Here is a 17,528-nt window from a genome sequence, read left to right on the forward strand (position 1 = left end):
ATGACACCACTGTTTTCTTTTCCTGCTGCTGGTTGATCCGTCATCTTCGCCATTTCGCAAACCGCTGTGTTGTGTTGAGCAGCCCAAATAATTGATAACGGCATTCGTTGACGGCGAATTTCATTAGCGATTTTCTCGAATAGTTGTTGCAGCCCTACCCTTTTTCTGTATATGGGTATTGGTACAGTCCTTCTGAATTCTTTAAGCCAATTCAAAATCTCTGCACAACACTTCTGTGCACGTCATTAGATGATTGCATTTTGAGATAATGGTTCTCTTTAGAAGCTTTAAAGGCTAGGTTGCCTAGCCAGCCTGAGTAGGACAATTATATGGCTTCTCTTATATGCAAATATTTGTCGTGCCCAAGGCATGCTTGGAATGACTGACACAGCCATTGGAAACTGCGATTTGTTTAGATTAGTTTCCTATTCAGAAACGTATTGGTCCTCTGCTAAGGAACTCACAGCTCTAATTTACTGACTGACTTTACCGGTTAATCAAAAATCCTACATCCTGTAGTGAGTGGCTCTGCTGCTCCTTATCTAATTGCACTAATTGAAAATTCTAGACCATACATTAAACCAAACATCAGCGCAGATGGCGTTATAGCTCCAGAGAGTGTGACGCAGGTAAAAATTGAGGCTGTTTAGCAGAGAAAAAGACTGTTGTAGGACGTTTTAGCATGTTTGTTTAATAGGTGGGTTTTCTGGGCATTTTGTTGGCCTTGAATTGATGCCTTTTTTTATTCATTTTATTTGTTTTACTTTGGTCTTCCTACGCGTTTGTGCCTTTTGAATAGGTTTTAGCTTTCTGGCTTTGTTAAATAAAAATGAATGTCTTTATGTAGTAACTATGAATATAATCGCTGGGATTATAAACTAACATTCATACAGCCTATGCAGCTTCAGCATTCCCAAGAATTTGTCTTTTTTCCATTGGTGCCCTGCCTTTTTCTCAAGCACACACAGTCATTAAGCAGACTACAGCGTAGAGTAAATGCAGAGACGACCCACACAGGCTTTTGGGCGTGTCTGAGCATGAGGGAGGAAGGACGGAAACAGGGGGAAGGAACAAAAAAGAGTGGAAAGTTTTCTTGTGTTCTCCCCCTCTACATGTTTCCTTCATTCAGGCAGACAGAGCGAGTTGTGGTACAGCAACCTAAAAGCAAAGGGGATAATATGAATAGGAAAAAGGTTGTAAGGTAAGCGCGAAGGGTTTGGAATGGTATTCCTCGCTGTGCCTCAGTTTAGCTAGGTTGGAATGCGGGGGAAAAAACATGGTGGAATGTGTGGAATTGGGTTCTTACATGCCTATTATGTGAGGCTGAACTGGGAATACACACACACGCACATTACGCGTTCATTCAGTCTTTGAGAACAGAATATTCCAAACAGTGTACCATCATTCTTGAAAACCATGACTACCTCAAGAATATCAGTTTGAAGACTGAAGCATTTCTGTTTTCTTCTGAATGAAACCAGGAGGCATTCTGGACCTTTGTGTTTTGATGAAAAATGTTTTTGCCTCAGAACATGGCCTCGTTTGCAATCAAATGTCAGCGAGGAAAGAATAAATGGTCTGTAAAGACGTTTCAAAGACATGCTGTGCTGATGCGATCTAAAACATTCTCAATTTTCTTTTTCTTTTTTCTTTTTTTAAATGCATTTGTTTTTTTAATGCAACTCTCAACTTGTGGCATGACACCATTCAAGCTGGAGAAAAAAGTGCATTTATGCAGGGATTCCCCTCTTATACACACACCAATGCTTTATTAATAGCCCATGGCTTGCCTCAGGACATTCCCAATTTCCCTCCTGACTGCACAACAGCAGAAGAGCTCGGCTACCCCATTTAAGTCTCTCAAACAAGGTCGAGGTTGCCTTTTTAAAACTTTTCCGCTATGCAAATGAAAACTATAGAGACTGCATTGATTATTTATAAGATTTTAACTCAAGATCTTTGTTAGAAAGGTACACAATTGTCATTTTATTTAAAAAAAAAAAAAAAAAAGAAAAAGATTTTCATTTATTGGTTTATAGGATTGATAGCAGTACATGGATCAGAGTTAAACTGAACAAACAAGCGGGTACTATGATGGCTGGAATTTGTTTGAATTGAATACATTACTGACAAATGTATTGCCATGTTTGGATAGTGAACAGATGGATAGAAAGCTGTCTGTTTATTCCTACTGTTGTATCTTATCTGAATGTAATTTTAATCCCCTGTCTATGCGGGTATGAAATTCTTTTAGAGATACTCATCCTTCGAATGTTATCATATGCTTCCTCTGAGACACAGGAGCAGCACTATATAGTCAAAAATCGCTGTCTGCCCTTTTCCACATACATGAGCTCACGTGTCTATGATTGGCTAGTGTGATTAACAGAGTATGACCCTGAACACTGAATGAACACTGAACACCTCACAAGCTGACCGACTGCCCCAACTCACCCCATGTAACCCCCTCAGTATGAGTAATAATGACTTCTTTAAATTATTTTTATAATTCGACTGAATGCTTAGTCATACAGAAAATGCAAAGAAGATACAAAATTAGTTATAGGTTGTAAACGGCCTTGTACAAGTGTAACGGGTTGCAATCACTAGATTAGATCTTTTCTACGGAGACTGTGACTGCAGCAGGAAGTGCGAATATTGCTGCAATGAAAAAACATGAGGAACAGAAGCCACATCTGGATCACACAGGGTGTCCTTGTGTTTGAGTTACAGAAACCATAGCAGGAGATATTGCATCAGGATATTGCAGTGAAATCTCTTTAGGCAGCAGGAGAGCATGTACTATTGTTTGTGTTCTTGTATCCATGCAGGGACATTTTAGTGTTGTTGTTCAGCTTGCACTGTTTGTTTTAGGCAGTAATGTTCTAAGATCTGTGTTCGCATCATTGGTTTCATGTATGTTGAAAGGCCGTTTTTTTTTTCTTTTGCATTACGGTCTGCTGATCCTTTCCTTCCCATACCCCCCGATTCTAAAATTGGCCTCGGATGAGCTCGAGATGGCTCTTTTCAACTGTGGTTGAAATCTAAACCAGAGTTGTGATGGTGTGGGGGGAAAAAAAAGAGCTCGATTGCGATTGACAATGTGCCCCATACCCTGCTATCAGAGTCTGCAGTAAGGCTTGGAGGTGCAAGATTTTACAAGCTTGCATGACCTGTATTGTGAAAGCAGTCGCTGTGCGATTCTTATGAGTGCACTCAGCTATGGGGCAGTGCAGTATTGCGGAGAAGCATAATCAGGAAATTATAATCAAGTTTTTAGCAAGCAGAGTCCCACAACGCAAGTGTAATTCACTGTAGACTCAAACCTAAGGCTGACCGTGACATTCCTGCAGCGGAAAATATTCCAATAAGGAATCGTCGAAAATGGCAGAGTGCAGACACTTTCAGACAGTACTCAGGAAGAGCTGAGAAATGGCTGTCTCCTCTTTCTGCCTTTCAGAGATTAGTCTGCCTTTACACCCACTTTGCTTGTCACTACACGCCAAGGCAACAAACTGAACCAGTGGTGCGTTGTGCTGAGGTTCTCTCATCTTTGGTGACTGAAATATTTATCACGGTGCACTAGGGCTGCAAACAAGTGATTGTTGACCTTTATAACTTTGATAAGAACAGAATGAATTGTGTTTTTTTTTTTTTTTTTTGTGTCTTGGATACGTCATTTCATTTGAGAGAGGAAACCATTTAAAATGCACCATGCCTGTGGCTGTGGTTGAAGGAATGCTGTAAACTCTGGACTTCTGCCTGTGAGAATGGCTGTTTAGTACTACATTTCTAATAAGAATTGAATCCGACACTTTTTAGTTAGCGCCAAGAAGTATTTTGGTACTCTGGCAGTTTCTTGAACATTTTGCACAAACTTCTGTGAAAATAGTCCCAGTGCCTTTGAAGTGGAATTTCTTTCATTCTTTATGCATATCTAAGCTGGTTTCATGTCTTGAATAATAATAATGGTAGCTCATGACTGCAGATGCTAATGAACTTTCGCGCCTTATAAAAGACAAAGACACGGCAAAGCACACAGTCCTCTGTATCCAAGACTTGTCTTTGCAGCAGAACTTTGCATAATATTTCTACCCCTGACTGTTACAGTAACTCCTTACAGAAAACTTTTTTTTTTTTAGACGACTTTTATATTTACTGCCTATAAAAACATACTTCTCTACTATGAGATTACTGTCATTACAATGTTAAAAATGATTACTGTAGTTGTACAAAAAAATCGCTGTAGTTACTCTGTACTAAAAGGATTACTTTAGTTATACTATAAGGATTTCTATAGTTTATGTACTATAAAAAGAGTACCTGTTATACTATGAGTACTATAATGTACTATATTAGGACTGCTGTAGTTTTTGAACTAAACATTAATAGGATTACTACAATCTCTATAGTTGCTGTGCCATAAGTGTACTATAGAATTTATTGTCCTCTTATTGAATAGTAACTATAGTAACGTATTAGATTGAATCTGTTTACCATCTGACCAATTTCAGAGCAGTGTAGTGTAATGAATATTAGCAAAGTTTTGTCATTCTGATGGTCACCAGCAGCTGAGAGTCACGTTTCGGCTTAACGGATCTTCAGTTCCCTAAAACTTTTGCATTTGTCGAAGGACATTCCCTGTAGACATTTGTTTGATGGTGTTGAGACAGTGAATGACCTCGCGGATGTTTTTCTTCACCCTCTGTAGCATACTAATGTATTGAGCTGCTGTGAAGTATGTCTCACTTTGAAGTGATTCATCACTCAGTGGGTTAAAGCGGTGCTGTCTAGTCTGCCGTTGCATTACTTTGTATGGAAATTCTTTTTTCAGCACCATGTTTCTTACTGTGATGCAGCATGAAAACCTGTTTACTGATTTCAGCATTTGTGTGGACTTTGTTAGGAATTCTTGGACATGGATCTTTGATACATCTGCAAATTTCTGTAGAGTAATTTCATTTTTTGCCGCTCCGTGCCAGCCTGACTAATGACAAATTACACCTTCTGATTCGATCAATTGCTAGTTTCTCGTTGTGCCGTGCAAGAGTTTTATCTTGTTTCCATGATCAAACCACGATTTGACTATCATTATCATCTTTCCTCACGGGCCATTGCATTGATTAATTAGCAGGGAGATAAAAATAATTCGGAGAGCTTTAAGTTGCTGGTTGATGAGGCGAACTCGGCTCGAGCGCCAGAGCGAAACGATCTAATGTAGCTTTGTCCAACAATGTGCACGTTTATTTCAGCCTTTTTAAACTGAGTCTGCTTCAAGGAACAATTGATAGGGCCGTGTAAATAACTGATAAGGATGACAGTGGTTCTGGAGTGGCTCAGGAGTGGAGTGGACTGGTGGGAATAATGTGGAATAGATTCATTTTCTTTTATTAATTGATAAGATCTGAAGTTTGGAGAAGGGCCCTCATGATGATAATGGGCAGCTCTTGCAATTCCGAGTTAATTCATGCAGGTGCTCAGTGCTTGATTTTTCACCTTTAACGTTGCAATTGGATACGAGTTAAGCCTAGTGTTTGAAGTTCTTGTTTTTGTAACACTATAAGGCCACCCTTGGAGAATGACTTGAGCATGTGCTAATTGTTATTTTGATCATTTTGATATTTACAGTGAACACAGTTATACAGAAAATGTGAAGGAATCCTATCTAGTGTCAGCTAACTACCTCTTACTGATACTAATATTTTTAATCTACCGAGTAAATCAGGCTAAAGATTAAAAATTGTCTTAACTCTGAGGAGGTTGTTTGCCTTTGTTGCTTGTGTGACTTGATTGTATGCAGCCATGGTAACAGTGGGACATCACATTGCTTATAGATAAAAGATATAATGCAGCATTAGAATATTATCGAGGAAATAGTTTTCATTCAGCGTGTCATAAATCTATTTTTATTCAAACGTACATTTTTCTCACTATAATTTTTCTTTGACCCGATTGGATGAGAGGTGAACAAATTAGTTGGTTTTTTTTAATTGTCAATATAATTTAATTTAATGTTTTTCATTGTGCCTTTAATAAACTGTCATTATAAAATAATAATTTGTTTCACAAACTGTTTCTGATAACCAGATTTAAAACCAGGTTGCACTTTTTCAATGTCTCTGACACACTTAATGTGTATTCCATTTAATAACATTTTATTTGTTATTTATAAATGAATCGGTAATGAGCCAGCTAGAGGCAGTGGTGGCAAGAAAACATCTCTGAGACGACATAAAGACTCAAAAGGGAACCCCTAATCATCCGAGTACCACTGGATATTGTGGTGATGAACAGTGTTCCCATTTATAACTGTAATGCAAAAGACAAACCAATGCTATTCAAGAAAGGATGTAGAGATTAGAAATGAGATGATGAAATAAACTGTAGATTTGCATATTGAAGTATGAAGTAACTATGAAGAAGCCTTCTAAGGGAGAGTGGGCTACAATCCCACTCTGAAAGTTTGAGCTATTGTGCTTACTGGTTTATAAAGAAGCATTTTTTCCCCCTTTTTAAAATTCCCAGTGACATGGTTTGAAACTTGAGCTGACCATTACTGAGTGCTGACCTTGGTGTGCCGTCTGTCAAGTACACAAGCATTTGCCCTGCTTCCTCCCCAGAGGCATTGCCCTGTCATGCAGGTCTGTTTGTCCGCTCTTCTACATTTAACTCCTGCAAGAGCTGGCTGTTGAGCGTCTATTATAACACCGGCACTTGAAAAAAAAAAAGCTCAGCGCACCTTGTTTGCTGTTGTCTCCGAGTATCCCTAATGCCCTTGTGTCATAGTCAAGAGTAGTGCATTAGCTCTGGAGAGGCTCTCCTCGTGTGCATTGTTTTCTCATAATGATTGCTTGTTCCTCTCCCCTTACAGGAGAAATATAATTTAAATTCTCAGTTTGAAGTGACATCCACCCATTTTACGGCTCGCCTTACTTCTACTCCGTTGCGACTAATCTGAAGCAGAGGAGTGGAGCAATAGAGCAGAGAGCACCGCGGTTCCTGTTAAGTAATGTCAGCTGTCTATAATTATTCCTTCTCTTAATACTCTTCCACCAGCTGCACTCCCTGCGCCGAAGAAAGCATCAGCTTTGAGAACGCATTGCTAGCTACAGCTGCTGTTTGGTTGCTCATTCAGTACGAGTTAAGCGTTTCTCACAACACTGCACTGATACGGTCATTAGGTGTTGTGTGTAAACGTTTTCATAAAAGTCCTACCAAATGCTTTGCTTCATAGAACAAAGAGTTTTAAACTCCAAAACAACGACCAAACAGTAAAAGATCACCTTCAAGCCCCGGTATCGCCAAGCTGCCACTTTTGGGGCGCTTAACCCTCTGAGCAAGGCCCTTAACCTTCTGTCCTCCAGGGGCGCCGTATCATGGCCGACCCTGTGCTCTGACCCCAGCTTCTGATCAAGCTAGGAAATGCGAAGAACGAATTTCACTGTTCTGTAATGTGTATGTGACAAATAAATGCTATTCTTCTTCTGTGTGGCACGTGCTAAACTCTCAGCTCAGCCTTGGCAGGTGTCGCAGAACAACACTAAATCGCCCTCATTTTATACAGTGCCATTTATTTGATCAAACTATATGGTTTGTCTTATTTGTCTTCTTCTATGGACTTCTGGATTGCTGTCTTTTATTTCCCCCACTGCATATTTGTGTACAGTGGAAACAAGCAAGCTGTTTAAACCCAAAATAACTAATACAATTGCAAACTCATACCACTCGAGATTCAAATTACCATCTTTACATGTAGATTTATCGTTTTTTTTTTTTTTTTGGAGATGTACCCTTCCCCCCAAAACAAACTATTTATTTATTTATTTTCGCTTTATAAGCTGTATTTGCAAATAATTTGTCTGCCTCTGGCTTGTTAAACGAGGCTTATTGTGAAATTACGGTCACTGCAGCACTCAATCAGAACACTCAATCAGAACAATGCTGAAATCAGGTTGTTTCTCATGATCAACCAAGAGCTCTGAGATCTTTCTAACCATGTCTTGGGACCAGCACCATGGGACCTTTCTTCATTGTAATGGTTTACTCTATAGTGGTAGCTGTAATTGCATTCTGATGCGTTTCTTCTTTTCAAATAGTAATTTGAAACCCTGCTATTGTAGTTTCAGATCTTTGTAGGGTGGAGAATAACAAGGAAACCAAGACCAGCTTTGGGTATCGTTCGCTCTTTTGCTTTTTCAGCGTTGCTTCTTTACTCACACTTTTTTTTTTTTGTTACGGTAGTTTTTTAAAAATATTGTTTTGTTGCTTAGTGCATTTCCCAGTCATTTTGTTTCCTTCTTTTTTTTTTCTCTCTCTCTCTAACCCTGAACACTACACTTCCCTTTCTCCTAATGCCAAGGCTGTAAAATTTGTTTGCTTTTTTCCTCAGTCCCCTCCCTTCCTTTTTCCCCCTCTCATGCCTCCCAAATCTATATCCTTAGTAGGTTTTTTTTTCTTTTCCCTCACCAGTCACATGACTGGAGGGTGTGGGCTTTGCATTCTAGGCCACTGTGAATGATTCAGTAATGCAGCATGAGCCAGGGATTGCACGAACTCATCAACTGTAAAGAAGTACCGTAATCCAGACAAGCCAACCTTTACTCGTTTTGTGTAGTGTACTTTTTCAACATCAGAGTATGTGTAATCACTGACATAACAAATAAGCTGTCTCCTGTAGCAGGCCATGTGAATTTGTGCCTTATTTGGTGTGTCTGATACTAACTCTAAGAGAAGCCCTGTCCCCTTTCTCGTCTCGACTTGATTTTTCAGTTTGGAAGTGCACTGACACGCCGTCCTCGCTCTCGTTAAACGCGATGTGAAACCGGCCGGCAAACCTAGACAGAAAAAAAAAAATAAGCGAATGAGAATAACGACAATAAGAAAATTACGTTTTTGAGCAACAGGGAAAATGTCAGCACAAGAATTTCACCCTTCCAATAAGGGACGTGAGATAAGAAAATTGTGAAAGGATTGTATTGAACTTGTATTGCGTGATACAATACATTGTATCTATTCAAACTAACACACAGAGTGGAACATATGCTAAATCTTCCAATAATTAAATTCATTTGAGCGCTTTTAACAATGAACATTGTCTCAGAGCAGCTTTACACAGATAATGTGATAAAGAATGAACAAGATGGTTCTTTGTGTAAGTTTGTCCCTGACAAACAAGTCGGTGGCGGCTGTGGCAAGGAAAAACACCCCGGCATTAAAAAAAAGAAACCTTGAGAGGAACCAGACTCGAGGGAAACCATCCTCATCTGGGTTGCACCGAATATCCATTTATTCCAGATAAACAATGTTGAGATGTGCAGTGATGGTGATCAGGTGCAAACTGTAGTCCTGAGTCAGTGTAGCAGACGCCGCCATAATGCAGCTCAGCCATTGTAGTTAACACAAACACTAACTCTTCCTCGTCCAGCATGCATTTTATTTTGCTCGTCTTCATTTGTGCGTTTGTTACGGATTGTGCGATTTCAATTCAGTGAAATGACGAGTTTCCAGACATTTTTGTGTGCAGGTAAAAAAAAAAGATACTTCATTCAAACATAGTGGTGTATAAATTTGTAATAACATTTATTGGAAAGTTTAACTATAAAGTGGTCCGATTCAACTTCATATCCATGAATAACTCCATATGCGTTCGTAATGCCCGAATACTCCGTTTCCAAACCGTCATGTGTGCTTAGGGTGCAGCTGCTTTTTCGAAATCGAATTAATTACAGTTCCACAGGAGTTGTGCTTTGGTCTGGCCCGTCATCGTGAGGTTAGACTAATTTAATAACGGAAGCATGGGAAGGCTCCAGGTTCTGTAATTGTTGTGCAGACTAGCGCAAAAAACGAGAAGTGAGCCCTGCGTACAAACACCTGGCTCAGTGTGCCGTGACTCATTATGGAGGTATTACACAATCACTCAACGTCTCAGGGAGTTCCTCTTTTTTTTCCTCCCCCTTTCTCACACCGAACATGGGTGCGCATGTAGGTGGGGTTTGGTGCAGCGAGAGCAGCCGAGCTGCAGGCTCTGCATTCTGCCGCTTTAGTATGCAAGGCAGGTGTGGCTGCAGTCTGAGGGAAGCAGGGTGTAGGACGCGCACACACACACACACACACACACACACACACGTTGCACACACATTGCGTATTCCAAGACTGGCCAAGTTACATGATTCTAGTTATACACATCTGTCTGTTGCCAGTCTTTCTTCACATCCCTTAGTCTTTTCTTTTCTCTTCTTCCATCCCCCCCCCCGTTTTCTGTTTCTCTTAGACTTCTCATCATGGCTGCCACCATGCTGCAAAAACAAACAAAAAAAAACCATGGAGCATCCAGTCGTCCACTTTCATCTAAACCCTCTTTTCTCTGTCATCCCTCACGCTTTTATTGCGTGCATGTTTGCCGTCCGATTTTTCTCGCTCTCTTGGTTTTCTGTTCCCTTGTTTCATGGCTCATATGACTCGTGAACGATAGACAATAGGATTTGGCTGCGATTCGCTGATTCCAAAACGTAAGAAAGCTAAAAAAAAAATTAACAGCAATTATGAAAATATCATGGTAGTTTAACCTATATGTAAAAAAAAAAAAAAAAAAAAAAAAGTAGGGACTAATCACTTGTTGTTAGTGAGACTGTAGGGTTTGTTTTTCGGCTGTTTGCCACCGGGGATTCTTGACGGTCTGTTGCGCATCTGTGTTGCCTAAGCACTGGGTTGATACTCAAGCTCTTCCTCTCTGTACAGTTTACCACACACACATACACACACACCTGGCCTGAATGGCGTCTGATAGAGGCCTTTCAGGGCCAATTCAATAGAGCACCAGCATCAGTTATTGGAAGTGCACCAGCACGTATGATTATCCTCTGATAACCTAAAGCACTTTGAGTTTTTATTTAGATTATTATTCTTTTAATCTTAAAACTGGAATTACCCTTTGTGAAAACTAAATACACACCAGGGGCAGCTTGCAGACTGGCTAGACAGTCAGCTCTGTTTGGAAAGGAATGTGATACAGAAAAAAAAAAAACGTTTAAACACTATTTATTTATTTATTTTTTTTGTACCACCTGCAGAGCATCGCTGGGTATTTAGACACTTTCCCCCTTTTTAGCCCGAAACACATTTCAAGTCGTCGATGTAGACGCATGAGTCATCTTGTAAAAGGCGAGAGAGAGAAAGGCAGAGAGTAAATAAGGAAGGGAGGGAGGTGGAGCGAGGTGGAGAGAAGAAAGGGAGAGGGAGCAGTAGGGCCCTTTTCTTTTGTGCAGCCCTGGCGATGTGGAGGCGGATCCAGAGCCTTAAGACCCACCTCGGCATTGCCGGTGCAGGACTGCAGAGGAAACGCATGGGCCGATGATTTACATCTCCTGCCTACGAGCTCCAGCTCATGCTCTTTAATCTGAGAGCAGTGCCTCCCTCTCGCTCATTCTCTTATTTCTCACTCCCCCGTCCCTCATTCTGCCCCCACACTTCATTCTGTTTCATTCAGTTCACATCGCATTCCTGGCTTGACTATTTTCCGTACATTATTATGGGCTTGTTCAATCCGGATTAAGTTCAACGTAACAAATATGTATAACATGTATGCTTCTGAATGCCAATAGCAGCAGTTTATCTTCCTGCTGGGAACTACGGAAGAGAAAAAAAGAGGATCATTTTAGATTCATCTTGAATCTGAACCTGATGTATTTTCAAGCAGTAAAGCATTTCAAATGCAGTATAAACAGCCTCTGTGGAGTGCATTAAAATCAAATAACACACACCTAGCCGTGAATTGTCCTCTTTATACCATGCTCACTTTCCAAGCATTGATAAGTTCAAGCTGTTAGAGATGTTTGCAGTGCAAAACAGAATAAATGGATAAATATTGTGCTTCATTTTTGTTCGTTTTTTTTATATACGGCTTGTTAGATCTAGTGTTCTGCTCGAAATCATACACAAAGATAACATTTGTGGCATAATCGATATGACTTTTTATTTAAAGTCATTAAAGGGTGATAGAAATAATGTGTATAAATGTATTTTATGTAATTTATATGTTACCACAAAATTGGAGGCATACAATTGCATAGGACGTCTTTTGGCTGCAATAGCGTAAAATTTTCCCTTAACTTGAACTTGAAGACCGAAACCTGTTCCTGCATAACAATGCCCCTGTGCACAAAGATATAGTTTACATGGGTTGGAGTTCAAGATCTTGATTTGCCCGCTATAGACCTCTGACCTCAACACACACCTTTGGGTTGACTGACTGCACCCCCAGGCCTCCTCTCCTAATTCTACATCAGTACCTGACTTTACTAACATCCTTGTTGCTGAAGGAGCACAAATCTCTACAAGCACACACAACTAGTGGAGCATCTTACCAGAACAGTGGAGAATATTATAACAGCAAATGGGGAATAAATGTGAAATGGGCTGATTTTTAAAAGCACATGACAACCTTATGGTCAGGCGTCCACAATCTTTTGTACCATAAAAGATTTTGCCATCACTCAAGACCGATTGGGCTGGAAAATTTAAAGGCATAGCTGTGCTTTGTGTACATGACAGCTAAGCAAGCTAGCAGATTTGAAAATGGGCCAACTCTGAACCTCAATTTGAAAGTGACTATACGACGAACTGACGACAAAAAAACTTGCAATTCAGGCACATCTGAAATCGTAACCTGGTGATGAAAGAGAAACAGTTCGCTGCTGTTAGAAACTCTCAAGCACGTGGCCAAACTTCTACCTAAAAGAAAAGAGCAAAAGAAAAATCAGGAGTCTTTTAAATGACTCATTGCTCTTCACACTTTGGCTTCTGCTTGCATCAGCATGATCCTAGCTTGGGCAGAAAACAGTCATGTAATCACGCATTCTTTAAAATGAGCATGAGGTATGTTTTTGTCTTTTTGTTAACAAACTACTACAGCTGTTTGATGGGCTTTGCCTTTTCCTGTGCTGTTCTCTGATTGGTGGCTTTTTAGACCAGCTTTGTAGTATTGAGATTGATTGAGAAATTCATGACAAACAGAAATTTGATTGCATTGGCTATAATTAAAAAATTCTGAGCGTTATGTTGATGGTTTACAATCTTCAAATTTTTGTACTGGGAATCTTTTCATAATCTCCTCATGCCATCTAGCACTGAAATCCCAATAATTTAATCATATGGAGCCTCGATTTCCACTCCTTTAGAAACACCTTTTTCTCATTCCCACTTCACGCTCATTCACACATCAAGCTCAGTCATCTAAGCACTGCATAATTGTTCCAAAACAGGGCATACATCCACACACCTTCGTCACTGCAAAAGGGCAAACAGGATGTTTGAATGCACCACTGTCTCCTAAGTCCCACACTATCGCTGTCAGGTAATAGTGAAAGAAGACACTAAAATCCAAAATGGATGCTCCAGTACTTATCCTGCTCATTCTGAATTGTTTGCTTTAAGAGACGCACAGCACCACAGTGTACCAGATGAAACACACAATTTTGCCCTGAAATATTAAATCTGAAATTTTATTTTAGGGGTTGTTTGTCTTTATTTTTTTTGTAAGTTGAAAATACCAGCACAGTTTCCCTCTGTTTTATGGAGTATTTTTCTAAATCCTGCTATTTCTGTGATTGATGATATACGTTAGTATTATTTTTTCCTTCAGTGGCAATGTAGTCAAAAACCATGACGGTTTTTTTTTTTTTTTTTTTTTCCCGGAATGCCGAACATAAGATTTTTGTCACCTCATCTCTGAAACATTTTGAAATATATTTACATTAGAATACTATATATTTATGTTCTTGTATGTGAATTTGGTGGTTGTTACTGTATCTTGTCAGCACGTGTGTATGGTTATTCCTGTCAGAAATGTCAAAAACACTTGTGTGCTGCATTGAGGTCGCTCACGGAAATTTGCTAGCTCAGTTCCAGTGGTGTTTGATAGGAAGAGAATTCAACATCAAAAGTGCAAGGGCGCATTTACTTCCGCGCAGCATTTTTCTGTGTTCATCTGAGTTAATGGGAACCCAATACAGAAGTAGCAGAGACAGTAAAAGTTGCCGTCCTGAAAATATTGCAGCTATAGGGCTATGCGAATGATAAGGTGTTTGACGCAGGTATTAGCATAACAAATGTACAATTTACAAACTATCTGTTTAAACAGTTGAGCAGGTGAGAGAGAGCTGGACAAAAGAAGACGAGGGCTGCATCCAGTCTTATTTGTATAATGATTTTAACAATGGACATTTGTCCATAAGCAGGTGTACAGACTTGAATAGATAACATATATAATTTAGTATCATAATTTAGTTCTGTGTTGGAAACATATGAAAAAACATACCGAGATGATATGAGAAGGAAACCTTTAGAGGAACCGGACTTAAAATGGAACCCATCCTTATCTGGTCAACTCCGAATGTCCATTCATATTCGCTCCATCATTATTTCCATTATATCGTTATGATTTGAGTTCAACCCTTCATTGTTATCTCCTGGATCTTTAGGCTGTTCATGTAGAGCCCTCCTTAGCTACAGCGAGTGGTTTTCTATTAAGACAAATTTCAGATGTAGGGTGTGAGGATGAATCAGGCATGTCTGGAATAATGATGGACAGGATCACTGGTATCACAGAGAGAGGGGAGGAAGGGAGAGAGAAAAATAAACTATTGGGTATCCTTGTTGATATGTAATAGTTAAGGCCACTGCATATTGTGACATCCGCACATGGTTCACTGGCATTGTGGGTAATGGAGGCAGCCGGTGAACTAAGGTAAAATAGACCAAAATGCTCACAGAAGTTTAAACTAGAAAGGTTTAAGATGATAAGCTAGAAATTAGCTATAAAGATTAATCTGTGTTATGCAAGGCAGGATTAATTTCCTTTAAATGGATGCTGATGGTTCAGGAGCATTATGACAGTACAGAAATGCACAGGTTTGATTACAGAATGTGTTTAAACAGTATTTAAGCATGATCGTGCCATATTTACTTCCTTCACTGTATCTAAGGCAGTTTTTCATCGAGATTTTCAGTTAAAAAGAGCAATAATTGTAAGAAATTGAGTTCAGGAAAAACATCTTTGGCAAGCCGACACAGCTCAGTGCAGCGATCACGTCGCTTTTGCTTTTTTAATCTGCGCTCAGAGTATGATGTCAGGTTTTTGCGGAGGCTCGGCAGCTCAGATTGACGCATGAATATGCATGAAAAACCTAACGTGGGCAGCTCAGGCACTTCCCTCGCTTCCACTCCTCATCTGCCCTCAGCGCGCCAGCTCTGCCTCACTGTGTGGGCTTTCCAGCATCGCTTTAATGCACAATCAGTGCCAAAAGTTCACAGACAAGCGAGCGAGTTGTTCCCCATGCAGCAATAATACATAGTTAATTGAGAACACCCAAGCCAACTAAAGGCACCGAATCAAACAAAATGTGTAATTAGAAAAGAGACATTCTAATTGTTCTGGATGTTCATGCAGACTTTCGCACATCAACACAAAATGATTTTAATCCAGAAATATGCAGGTTGCATTTCGCTTAGTCAAACTTGTAACATGTTACATTTTTGCTTGTATTCATGGGACATGAGTTATATTGGGAGGAGAATACTGAGGATAGAGCCACCAGGAAGGAGGAAAAGAGGAAGGCCAAGGAGGAGGTTCATGGATGTGGTGAGGGAAGACATGCAGGTAGTTGGGTTGAAGGAGGCAGATGTAGAGGACAGGGTGGTATGGAGACGGATGATCCGCTGTGGCGACCCCTAATGGGATCATGGATGATTCATGGATATCCCGGTTGGTCTCGCAGTATTTTTTTTTTTTTGTATTGACCTGCAGACCCAAGTACATGCTAACCCAGGGAGACGGGGCTTTTATTGTGGATTTATTGTTAGGAGACTAGCTGCCTGTGGGGGTAGGTTAGGTCCTTTAGGTTAGGGACCTGTAACACCTACACATTTAGACTTTTAGCGACCAAAGCTCCAGGTTTATAAACTGATGCTATCCTTCTAAAAAAATAAAATAAAAGATTAATCTCCACAGTGCCTTTTCATAAGACTCTAGCCTTTATTCGACACCATGCTTCTTCTCATCTTGACAGCATTTGTTTTAATGTCTTACAAAATCCACCTCTTCCTTGTCTCGTCTTTTCTTTTTTTTTTTATTACTTACCAGAATTGCTTCTATTAAAGTTGTGAGATTATAGCACAGATGAGGTATTGACATCAAGTCACAGCCACTCCAGACATTAATGGCCCCAGATCTCCCAGAAGCTCCAGATTTCACACATGACTCTTATTAGCCGGATTCACTCTTAGGATTATAGTTGGAGATTATAAAAAATTATCTGGCTCGAGGAGAATAATATTAAAGGTATGTACACAATATGGACAAACGTTTTGGAACACCTGACTTGTTCATCCGTATGTGGCACAATTGTATTGGATGCTTTAGCTTTTTCCTTTTACTTGAAGTTGAAGACCCAAACCTCTTTCAGCATGGTGATACCCCCTGGGCACAAATTTAGCCCTATGAAGATATGGTTTGCATACTTCGGAGTAGAAGATCTGCTATAGAGGCTCGACCGCAGCCTACATCAGTACATGACTTTAATGCCCTTGTGGCTGAATGAGCACAAATCTTCACAAAGACACTCCAAAATCTAGTCAAATGCATTCCCAGGTTATTATAACAGCAAATGGGCGCTGAAGGTGGAATGGGATGTTCAAAAAACATATGAATCTTATTGTCAGGTATCCACAAACCTTCGTCCAATCCAGTTTTAACAAGATTTAGTCATATTTAAAAAGGCTCATTGTGTTTTTATTTCAGAGTCAGACATACATTATGAAATCAGGAGGAAACACACGAGGATGACGTGGAAAGATATTTTGAGTTCTGTTCATGGAAAGAGGTTTTTTATTTTTTTGTTTAAATTGTTGGGTAAAATGCAAATCATTCTAATATCATAAACCGTGATATGAACCTAGATTTTTTTCTTTTTGCATTTTCTGGCATCTAGTCATTCTTTGTTGGTTATATTTGATGAAACCTTTTATCAAATATAAATTTCCTGCTTTATATGTTGCTTTTACATTGCATGAAGTGTAAATGTGAGCCTGAAATCCAGATCCTATTTACTTCCATAAACTATTCCTTCTCAGTTGCTTTTTTTTTTTTTTTTTTTTGTCCGTCCATTAAAGCTACATAAAATCCGATTTGTGGAAAAGCGCGTTCGGAGTCGCCGGTTGCTCATCGCCATCCATTCACACTCCTCTAGTTTCAAGTCAGATAAGCGCAGCATGGCAGCTCAAAGTGAATTTCAGATTTCTTTGGTGCTACTGAAGTCTGAGTAGAACATGGTAGAATGCAGTCTGCACAGCTGGAGACATCCCAGACTCCATTCCTTATTAAGCAATAAGGAGCTTCTTTGGCTCGCTGAGCGCTCAGTTACAGAATCTGCAGTTCCAGCTGAGCCACCATCTTGTACCATTTCCTAATATGTATTCAATGTGGACATCATTCAATTTGTAATCTGATACACAGGTCGATTCTACTGCACATT

The 17,528-nt window shown here is 39.8% G+C and overlaps 1 protein-coding gene across 8 annotated transcripts in view; it reads left to right on the forward strand.

Moving 5' to 3' along the window:
* The window catches only part of atp2b4 (ATPase plasma membrane Ca2+ transporting 4), a 104,598-nt gene that overhangs the window by 23,428 nt on the left and 63,642 nt on the right, over positions 1–17,528 (forward strand). The window contains exon 1 of one of the 8 annotated variants that reach the window (XM_046874726.1): positions 1,182–1,201. The exons of the other annotated variants lie outside the window; for them this stretch is intronic. The gene's annotated coding sequence lies outside the window, so the exon portion shown is untranslated. Of the gene's footprint in view, positions 1–1,181; positions 1,202–17,528 lie in introns of those variants that run through there. 8 annotated transcript variants of the gene reach the window in all.

Source organism: Silurus meridionalis, chromosome 19 (genome assembly GCF_014805685.1).
Source record: "Silurus meridionalis isolate SWU-2019-XX chromosome 19, ASM1480568v1, whole genome shotgun sequence".
NCBI classification, from domain to species: Eukaryota; Metazoa; Chordata; class Actinopteri; order Siluriformes; family Siluridae; genus Silurus; species Silurus meridionalis.